Raw genomic sequence first — 12297 nt, 5'->3', positions numbered from 1 at the left:
CAAATATGGGTCCCACACCCATATTTTTAATTGTCCAACTTTTCGACCAACAGGTGAAATGATCTAGGGTGCACCGGGACAAAAACCAAAGGTCTACCTAGCCTAAAATCGGTATTCTGGAGCTGTTGGCACTATCCATTCAGCTATTCGTCGAACAGATCAAAAGATATCCATATAAGTCTAAAATAAGGCTCTCAAAACCATCAAAAATCACAATATCACATAAATGGTATCAAAATGCATCGGGAACCATGTCAATCACCCTACACCCCAAAAATACCATAATGCAACTGCGGGGAGGGGTAAAATAGTCAAATCACAAATTTCAAATATTTCATCAATTTTTTAGGTCATTATATCATCCGGCACTAAAAATATAGTTCGTCCTCAAACTAATACAAGGAAATAGCTAAATCAATGAACAGCTAAGGATAAGAACTATGCATATCAGACTCGACCTCCCAAGTAGCCTCATCTACATGTCGATGTCGCCACTGGACCTTAACCACAGGGATCACTCTAGAGTGCAATTGCCTAACATCCCTAGCCAAAATGGAGACCGACTCCTCAATAATGGACAACTACACATCTAACTGAATCAACTCCTAATGAATGACATAAGACATTCAAAATATAACGGCAAAGCATAGAAACATGAAAAAATGGATGAACAGTTGATCGATCAAAAGGCAAAGCCAACTCATAAGCCACATCACTAATAGTCTGAAAAATCTCAAATGGACCAATATAAGCTTGCTCCTCTTCCCAAACCTCATTACACCCTTCATGGATGAAACTTAAAGAAAGACACGATCACCAACACAAAATCTCAAGGCACGAAGTCTACGATCAGCATAACACTTCTACCTACTCTGAGTCGCTCTAAGTGTATCCTGAATGACCTGGTCTCTATCCAAAGACTCACGAAGCAAGTCTGTACCTTGAGGTCTTACCTCTGAAACTCCAATAAACCCATTTGGGAGCATACAATGCCTCAAAAGAAGCCATATTAATACTGGAATAGGAGTTATTATTATATGCAAACTTTGCTAAAACCAAATGTTGCTCCCACTGGCCACCAAAATCCATCACACAAGCGCAGAGCATATTCTCAAAAATTTGAATAATCTGCTTTAACTGTTCGTTAGTCTAGGGGTGAAACATTGTGCTAATATCAAATCGAGTACCCAACTCATCCTGAAAAGTCTTCCAAAAGTAAGATGAGAATACAGGACCTCGATCTAAAATAATGGACACCATCACACCATGACAACGCACAATCTAACAAATTAGATACAGGCCAACCTCTCAGCACTAAATGAGACCTGAACCAGAATAAAATGAACTGAATTGGTCAATAGATCCACAATGACCCAAACATTATCAGAACCATGAGATGTATGAGGCAAACAAGTCATAAAGTCTATGGTGCTTTGTTTCCACTTCCACTCGAAAATGGGTAACTTCTAAAGCAAACCACCAGGTCTCATATGCTCGACCTTCATTTGCTAACAACATAGGAAACGAGCCATAAAATCTGCTATATCTCGCCTTATATCACCCTACCAGTAGTGCTATCTCAAATCACAATACATCTTAGTCATACCTGGATGGATGGAATATCTAGAATGATGAGCCTCCTCCAAGATCAACCTAATCCAGTCACCCATTCTCGGCACACAAACTATGCCCCCAACCCTCAAAACTCTATCTAAATCAAGTGAGGCTTCCTTAGCCTCCCTACTCAACACCATATCTTAAATCAACCTCAATCCAACATCGTCAAACTAATGAGATCAAATCTGCCCCATCAAAGAAGATCTAGCTTCCATAAATGCCAAAACACACCCAGGTGTCGAAATATCAAGCCTAACTATCTGGTTAGCTAAAGACTGAACCTCTAAGGCCAAAAGCTTCTCTTGGGTCAAAATATTCACCAAGCTACCCATGCTAGTCAACTTTTAGCTCAAGGCATCCACAAGCACATTAGCCTTACCCGGATGGGAGAGAATAGTCAAGCCATAATCCTTAAGCAACTCAAGCCAATGACGTTGCCTCATATTAAGATCTTGCTGGGTGAAGAAGTACTAAAGGCTATGATGATCTGAGAAGATCTCACAACAGACTCCATATAAGTAGTGCCTCTACAACTTTAAGGAAAACATGAATGCACATAACTCTAAATTATGGGTAGGATAATTCCTCTCATGAGGCTTCAACTAATGAGAAGCATAAGCAATAACCTTCTCCTCCTGCATCAACATAGCACCTAACCCAACACCTGAAGCATCACAAAAAATGGTAAAACCTACACCCTTCTTGGGCAATGTCAAGATAGGAGCTGAAGTCAACAAATTCTTGTGTTTTTGAAAGATTGCCTCACAAGCATCAAACAATAAAAAGAAATCTTTTTTGGGTAAACTTGGTCAACGGAGCTACAATAGAATGGAAACCCTCAATAAAATGTCGATAATAACCTGCTAAGCCAATAAAACTCTAAATCTCGAAGGACGAAGTAGGTGTATCCCAATCATAAACTGCTGTAACCTTAGCTAGATCAACCAAAATACCTTTCTTAGTCACCACATGACCCAAGATAGAAACAGACTCCAACTAAAACTCACACTTAGAGAACTTAGTATACAACTTCTCATCCCTTAATCTCTGAAGCACAATCTACAAATGCTCCTTATGCTCAACCTTACTCCTAGAATAAACCAAGATATCAACTATAAATACAATAAAAATGAGTTAAGATACGATTAAAACACCCGATTCATCAACTCTATGAACGCTGCAGGGGAATTGGTCAAACCGAAGGACATGACCAAGAACTCATAATGACCATATCGAGTCAGAAAAAGCTATCTTCATAATATCCAAAGCTCTAATCCTCAACTGGTGATAATCGAACCTCAAATCAATCTTCAGAAATAGCACAGCATCCTGACGCTGATCAAATAAATCACCAATGCGATGAAGAGAATACTTATTCTTAACCGTCACCTTATTTAACTACCAATAATAAACACACATCCATATAGACCCATCATTTTTCTATACAAACAAGATAGGCGCACCCCAAGGTGAAACATTAGGTCGGATAAATCCCTTAACCAATAACTCCTGGAACTGATACTTTAATTCTTTTAACTTTATTGGGACCATCTTATAAGGAGAAATAGAAATAAGCTTGGTGCCTAGCTCAACAGTAATATCAAAATCAATATCTTGATCCGGAGGTAGACCAGGCAAGTCCGCAGGGATCACGTCCATAAACTCATGAACAATATGGATAAAATCTAAGGAAGGAGGCAAAATAACACTTTTGTCATGAATATGGGACAAGTAAGATAATAACCCCTCTCAACAAATTTATGAGTCTGAACATAAGATATAATCCTCTTAGTACCAGAATAAAGTGCACCCTTTCAAGCTATCCTTGGCACATCCAGCGAAGGTAAACTCACAGTCTTGGCATAATAATCTAGGAAAGAATGCTAAGAAGCCAACCAATCCATACCCAAAATAATAGCAAAATCAATCATATCTAACACAAGAAAATCTACCAAAGTCTCATGCCCGACAAAAACCACAACACAAGATCGGTACACCTGATCTACCACTACAAAATCACCAACTGAGATAGATACATGAATAGGCATGGAAAGAGGCTCACTAAAAAAATTAAAACCCAAAGCAAAATACACAGACACATAGGAAAAATCTATCCAGGATCAATTAATACAGATGTAGGTCTGAAAGAAATAAGGACAATAACTGTGATCACAGCATTCAAAGCCTATGTCTTCGACCTGGTTGGTATAGCATAACACTGTCCCTAAATACCAAACAATCGAGTATCCACAAGAACACCACCATGGGCGCCACTATCTCTACCTCTCGCACCTCTAGTAGAACCCCTACCTCTTACAGCTAAAATATGAGTAGCTCTAAATACATGGCGAGGACAGTCCTTGGCCACATGGTTTATCTCATCATGTACCAGTCTTAATAGGAGAAGGCACAACTAGGCCCAAATAGCCATCTTAAAATGTTAAACTAGAAGGTACAATAGTTGAACGCTATAAGGCCACCTGCACTAGCCTACACAAATATCCACGAGAACCTCTAAAATCTCTGCCATAGAGAGACTAATATAATGCCCCAAATCTAGCACTCAAAATGATACATGGTGCTCATGACCCTGAAGGACCACAAGCTTACCAATGACTAATATCTGTACCTGTACACTACATAACATAATATATAAATGAAGAAATAAAGGATGAAAGGCCATAATGTTCAAAGATCTCATAAAACATAACATCTAAGGATATGGTATATCAATACCAAAATAACTAAAATAACTGTCTAAACATACTAGTCTAAAAGCCTTTAAACTATCTAAATAAAGAGTTGATGGGATATGTTCCCAACTAACTCCAACTACTAAAATAAATTAATTAATGAGATAATAAAGAAATGGTCATGTCCTCGAAGGATGAGGACTTACTGCTAACTCTGATTGCTAAAACTGGAATACTATTGATGCTTTGAAGCTCATGCTTCTGAACCTATAGTATAACACATCATAGCAAAAATGCATCAGTACGTTTGAATGTACTGGTATGTATGTGAGGTAGGCTGAATACAAAGGGTTAGCATGCATGAACTATATTAACTGACTGAATAATTGAACGTGAGAATACATGCATGAATATATAATAACTGTAACTGAGTTCATGATAACATAATTACTGAGCCTAAGTACTAATAACATGAGATATTGGTAACTGTATAATTGACATAACTAATACTGAGCGACTGTATCTGACAGTCTAGTTTCTGATGAAACTAGCTGAGTTCCATACTATTCTGAGTTGACTGTATCTGACAGTCCTAAAATTCTAATGAACTATCTGAGTTCTATTACTAAGACTGAATGACTGTATCTAACAGTCCTGATTTTATATCTAAAACTGTGGGAAGTAGTTATCTAACCGATATGCCCTAAATAACACAATATAGCTGAGTTGGGGTACAATTTGTAACTCCAATTAGAAGGGTGTAATACCGCGCCACTGGTAAGGACAATTTGTGAGTAACCCTCATATAACAGGTGACTCTAGTGATAATGGTGGGAACCCTCATACAATAGGTTAATCCACCTCATCTACGCTCATTAATAGGCTAAGATGTCTCAACCTATGATGGCTACATAGTTCTGGAATGCAAGAATTTCTTCTAAGAATCACACCCTCATATAGCAAGTGGGTTCCTATCTTTGGGTTCGCTCGGTGCTAATTTCTACTTCCATCTGGATAGACACTGAACATGATTAACTAAACTGACTACTGAGTTAACTAAGTTCCTTTGACTGACAGAATACTACTGAGATTACTAATTTTTTCTGAGTCATAAGACTAATTGAATTCTATGGATAATGGCTTGATTGAGAGTATCTTGAAAACATGACACTGATTCTAGGCACACAGCTAAATTTTCGGGTACAAGTACCCCCAGTACTCAATGGGAAAAAACTGACAAAGCATGACTTTCTTGAATACATGACCACATTAATAATCCATAATATAATAAGTTGGAGAATTCATGAAGTACAAGTTTTAAATCACCACAATGGCCACACATATATCCATAACTCATTAACTAAGACATTTCATCAAACACTTGACATGCATGAACTTGTACATGAATGGGAAGTTCATATTATTATACTAGTATAGCATTATTCCTTCACATGGGCATTTAATCAAACACATGGGGAGCATGCTTTGGTTATATAATCATCAACACATCTAATAATCATGGATACATCAATCAACTTGTAAATTGAAGGGGTTTATCATGGTTATTATGCAAATCTTCATATACTAGGGTCAATCATTGGAAGAATGTAATTTAAAACATGAATCAAAACCCCACAACATCATGAACATGAAATTTCAATTCTATTTAAATCATAAATATTCATAAATACACAAATCTTGTATTTTGAAAAAAAAAATCTTGAGCTTCATGGGTGAAAGGGACCCATGAATCAACACATAACATGCCTAGGTTATGAGTTTATTGAAGTTCTTGGACTTGAAGAACTTGAATTTCTTAGTTTCTTGAAGAAGGATTTGGATCTTGTTCTTGGGAATTATCTTTGAGAGAAAACCCTAATTTGATGTTGTAGATGGATAATGAACTTATGAGCCTTAATCTTATATAATTAGAGGTTAAAATGGGTGGAGAAGACCCAAATCTCCTTTTTAAAATGACTTTAAAATAACTGCACAAACTATGCGACGGTGGGTGCGATGGTCCATCGCTGGGTCGATGGTCTTGATCGTCGCACCTGGGCAGAATAGGGGTTCACTGCCTCTGCAGTGACGGCTTAGGCGATGGTCCATCGCTAACTCGATAGTCCGTCAGCATGAGTTGTTTTCCTTAGGCAAAAGGTGGTCTCACTGACTCCACTACAATGGTTTAGGCGACGGTCCATTGCTAGCTGAACAGTCCGTCGACCTTCACCGTCGCACCTTGGCAGTTTGACTAATTTCTATAAAACGCCCATAACTTTTTACCACGATACCGAATTTGGATGAAATTGGTATCGTTGGAAAGATAATTCAATTTTCCACATGATAAAAAATTAAAATTAGGGAAATTTTAACTGATTTGAATATTAATTATTTAGGAAGTCATCAATAACTCTTCTGGAGACTAGATTTTACTTAAAGAAAGTTTAAGGTATTACAATATCTCCCCCTTGGAAACATTCATCCTCAAATGAGGCTAACTGAGAGGGGAGAAATGAAAGACTGAAGCACATTCTGAACATAAATGACTGAAACATGACTCCATGACTAAGATGACTGATAAACCGAATATATATCATACTGAACATGTATATCTGATGCATGAGTAACTGGTTCATGAATGCATGACTGAGTGTTCTTATGAATCAAGGTTCTCACTATAAGAATAAATGTCTGATGCATAATTATATAATTGAATTGATACATGAATGGATGAATGACTATGCAATGGTACTTAATACCAAGTTTATAATAAAATTCTGAACATGAAATGGATACCAATCTTGTCACTGAAATCTGAACATATAACTGAAAAGCTTAAGAAGAACTGTTACCTTGAGCTAGATTTGAGTTGGCGAAGAAGAGGTGAGGATACTTGATCCGCATGTTTGCTTCTGCTTCCCAAGTAGCTCCCTCAATGGACTAGGTCCGCTAAAGAACTTTGACTAGAGGGACTTCTTTGTTCCTCAGTCTATGAGTCTGGTAGTCAAGAATTTTGACTAGAATTTCTTTATAAGAGAGGTTGTTATGAACATCTATGCTCTGAATAGGGACTACAACTGTTGGGTCACCTATGCATTTCTTGAGGAAAGAGAAATGGAAGACTGGATGAACTGAGGCTAGATCTGAAGGCAATTTGAGCTCATAAGCTACCTTGCTGAAGCGAATGAGTATTTTAAAAGGACCGACATATTGGGGGCTGAGCTTTCCCTTCTTGCTGAATCTCTTCACTCTCTTCATGGGAGAGATCTTTAGATAGACATAATCACCAATCTCAAACTCGAGATCCTTTCTGGACACATCTGCATAAGACTTCTGTCGGCTCTGAACAGCCTAGAAACTTTCTCTAATCAACTGGACTTTCTCTAAGGCATCGAATACTAAGTCAGGCCCTATGACTGAGGCCTCACTAACTTTGAACCAATCGATTGGAGATCCGCACCTCCTACCATAGAGTTCTTAGAACGGAGCTATCAAAATACTAGAATAATAGCTGTTGTTATATGCAAACTCAATCAAAGGCAAGTGGTCATCCTAACTACCCTTGAAATCGATTACACATGCCCTTAGCATATCCTTTAAAGTCTGAATGGTCCTTTCTACTTGACCACCTATCTGAGGATGAAAGGTTTTACTGAGATGAACTTGGGTACCAAGACCCTTTTAGAATGCTTTTTAGAAATGAGAGGTGAACTGGGTACCGTTGTCTGAGATTATAGATAATGGAACACTGTGCAATCTGACCAACTCTCTAATGTAGAGTTTGGCATAATCCTCAGTTGAATAAGAGGTAAGGACTAGAAGGAAATGAGCTAATTTGATCATCCTATCTATAATGACCCAAACTGAATCATGTTGGCAATGAGAACGAGGCAAACCCATCATAAAGTCTATGTTCACTTCTTCCCACTTCCAAGTAGGAATACTAAACTCCTATATGGACCCACTAGGCTTCTGATGCTCTATCTTAACCTGCTGATATGTAGTGCATTTTGCTATGAACTTTGCAACATCTCTCTTCATCCTACTCCACCAATAGATTTCCCACAAGTCACGGTACATCTTAGTGGCCCCTAGATGAATATAGTAATGCACACCATGCACTTCTGCAAGAATTCGATGCCTCAATTCATCTACACCTGGAACACAAAGATGACCCTGACAACAATCATAACTTTAAAGAGAAAGAATCTGACTTCAATCCTATTGGCTTTCAACTCCCAACTATACCTAGGAATGAAATCAATTAGACTTCCATGGAAGTCAGATGAGCAAATAGTTGCAGCTCTTTCTCTTGAGTTAGAGAGAGAAATCTCTAATTCATAACCTTTCGGTGTCTTTCTTTATGCTTCCCTCAAATCCCCTCGACGTCCCTTTATTCAATATTTTTCATGCTAAGAATAGGGGGTTTAGGAAGAATACGGGCTTTGTTTCGGTCACCATCTTTTCATTGGGAGAAAACCTTTACTTTCTGATCCTTGAGTAACTCTTTCAACTTAACTAGACTGAGATCTCTATCTTGCTTTTCTTGTACCTCGGAAACTAGAGATGATTCTGAACTACTCTAAACCCGTATGTCACCTTCCTCTGTATCGACTAAGTGAATGCCTAGTCTGGCAAACTGATGGATTTCCTAAGCTTTCTTTTTCTTACTATTCTCAACATGAGAAACACTACCCATAGATAGCCTACTGAGACGTCGGCCATAATATTGGCCTTGCCCAGATGATAAAGGACACTCATGTCATCATCTTTCAAAAGCTCTAACAACTTTCTCTAATGAAGATTGAGATCTTTCGAAGAAAAGACATACTAAAGGCTCTTATAATCTATGAACACATCTACATGAACCCCGTATAAATAGTGCCTCCAAATCTTGAAGGGAAAGACTACGGCTGCTAACTTAAGAGCATAAGTAGATAGTTCTTCTCATGGGGTTTAAGTTGCCTGGAGGTGTAGGCTATGATCTTACCATGCTGCATGAGAAAACAACCCAAACCTATTCCGGATGCATCACAATACACTACAAACCCATCTGGACCATCTGGAATAGCTAAGACTGGAGCTGAGGTGAATCGAGTCTTCAACTCCTGAAAACTCTTCTCACAAGGATCTGACCACTGAAACTTGAATTTTTTCTGTGTCAATTTGGACATAGGGGATATAATAGAAGAAAATCCCTCAACAAACCATCGGTAATAGCCATCCAACCCCAAGAAACTCCTGATATCTAATGGAGATATAGGGCAAGGCCAGTTTTTTACTACTTTGGTCTTTTAAGAATCAACTCTACTGCCATCACCAGAAATGATATGACCAAGCAATGCTACTGGCTTTAGCTAAAATTTGCACTTACTAAATTTAGTGAATAGCTGATGATCTCTGAGGGTCTGAAGTACAATTATAAGATGGTCTATATGATCACGTTCACTGTAGGAATAGACCAGAATATCATTTATGAAGACTATGATGAACATGTCCAAGTACTGATTGAACACGCGGTTCATCAAGTCTGTGAAAGCGGCTAGGGCATTGGTAAGACCAAAGGACATAACTAAGAATTTGAAGTGACCATACCGAGTACGGAAGGTTTTTTTCAGAATGTCACATTATCTAACTCTGAGCTGATGATAGCCTGATCTGAGGTATATCTTAGAGAAATAACTGGCACCCTGAAGTTTGTCAAATAAATCATCAATTCTTGGAAGTGAATACTTGTTCTTGACTGTGACTTTGTTGAGCTAATAGTAGTCTATAAACATTCTAAGAGAAACGTCTTTTTTTACACGAATAAGACTGGTGCGCCCTGTGGGGACACACTGGGTTTGATAAATCCCCTATCTAAGAGATCTTTCAACTGCTCTTTCAATTCTCTGAGTTCTGCTGGTGCCATTTTGTATGGCGGAATAGATATAGGCTGAGTATCTAGAAAAAGATCAATGTCGAAGTCTATTTCCCTTTCGAGAGGAATTCCTAGAAGATCTTTAGGAAAGACATCTGAATATTCATTCACGACTAGGACTAATTCAAGACTAGGAGTTTCAGAACTAGTGTCTTAACTTGAACAAGATGATAGACACATACTTTAGATATTATTTTCCTTGCCCGAAGGTAGGAAACAAGCTGACCTCTGAAAGATGGAGTACTATCCCTCCACTCTAGGATAGGTTTATTCAAAAACTAGAACTGGACTATTCTATTTCTATAGTCGACTGTGGCATAGCATGAATGAATCCAATCCATGCCGAGAATGACATCAAAATTAGTCATCTCTAATTCGACTAAGTCTGTTGAAGTGATTTTCTGAGATACCATAACTAAATAGTTCCTATATACCCGTCAGGCTATGATGGTTTTACCTACTGGGGTAGAAACTGAGAAGTGCTCTGCTAGAATTTTGGGACTAACTCTGAAATCAACTGCTATATAGGGAGTAATAAAAGACAAAGAAGCTCCAAGATATAGCAAAGTGTAAACATGCACATGAAAGATTGGTAACGTACCAGTAACCACACCAGGAGAATTTTCCTAATCTTGCCGGGACTGAAGAGCATAGAGTCTATTTGGTTATTGCCCACTAGTAGTGTTGGAGATGGCACCCTGCTGATTTGGGCGATCGAACTGAGCTGAGGAATAGTTCTGCTGATCCTGAGGACCTGGCTAAGAATAGTCTCTAACTCTGTGGCCTAGCTTTCCATATCCAAAACAAATACCACTGCCAGCTCTGTAAATACCTTAATGGTACTTGCCATAAGTCTAGAAAAGAGGATAGGTGTGGGCACTGCTAACACTGCCCTAAGACTTAGAGCCTGGCACTCTATCTCTGTTATCGTCCCTAAACTTAGAAGCAGGAGCACTAGCTGAAGAAGGAGCTAGAACTGATGACTTCGGATAAAATTGAGAATAGTTTTCTCCTTCTGACTTAGGCTGAGCAAAGCTGAAACTACCTATCCTAGCTCTCTTATTCTTCTTCTCCCTCATCGTTATATTTTGCTCTTCTATCTTTTGAGCATGGGTTATAAGCCTGGCTATGTTCATATCACTATTCAACATCACAGACCTACACTCATTGACAATACTATTATTTACCCTAGAAACAAACTTACTCATCTTAGCCTGCTATCTACATCACATGAGGATCATATCTGGCTAATTGTGTAAACTTAAGAGAATACTCTTTCACCGTCATGTTGCCTTGCCTGATGTTGATAAATTCAAACACTTTAGGTTCTCTCAGCTCTAGGGGAAAAAATCTATCTAAGAATGCAGTAGCAAAATTCTCTCACTCAATAGGACCTACATCTACAGCCCTCTCTGACTTCTACTATTTTTACCAAGTGTGAGCAATATCCTGCAACTGCTATACAGCTAGCTCTGCACTCTTAACAGAAGTAACCCCCATGATATCCATAACCTTCTGAACTTGATCAAGAAATTCCTGAGGGTCCTCATCTGACTTTAGCCCAAAAAAGGATAGAGGATTTATTCAGGTGAAGTCCCAAATTCTGGCTGCAGCTGAATTGGCCAATGGGTTAGCCGAAATAATAGTCGATCATTTATTCTGAGCAGCAACCGACTGAGCAAGAGTAGTGAATGTAGCTCTAAACTCTACATGAGACACATGTTCTCCCAAAGGATCTTTGGGCTGAGGGGCTGGCTAATTCCCATTTTTTCTTTTAGGAGGCATGTTCTGTAGAAGAAAGGGAGAAACGAATTAGACCTGACTGAGAGATTTACCGAAGATTATACTCACTGGCACGACATAAATACTGAAAGAAGCAAAACTTTTCCTAAAACATCTTATAGCCTCCTGTACATAAATGTAGCGTGCAACACACCCATGTACAAGACTCTACTAGATGTGGCTTTCAGACTTCCTAGGACACTATTGAATCTTAGGCTTTGATACCATGTTTGTAACGCCCTAAATCTGGCACTCGAAATGCTACATGCTGCTCATAACCCCGAA

This window comes from Capsicum annuum, chromosome 9 (assembly GCF_002878395.1).
Source record: "Capsicum annuum cultivar UCD-10X-F1 chromosome 9, UCD10Xv1.1, whole genome shotgun sequence".
Lineage (NCBI taxonomy): Eukaryota > Viridiplantae > Streptophyta > Magnoliopsida > Solanales > Solanaceae > Capsicum > Capsicum annuum.
The sequence above is the reverse complement of the archived record's forward strand: the minus strand, read 5'-3'. Positions refer to the sequence as shown.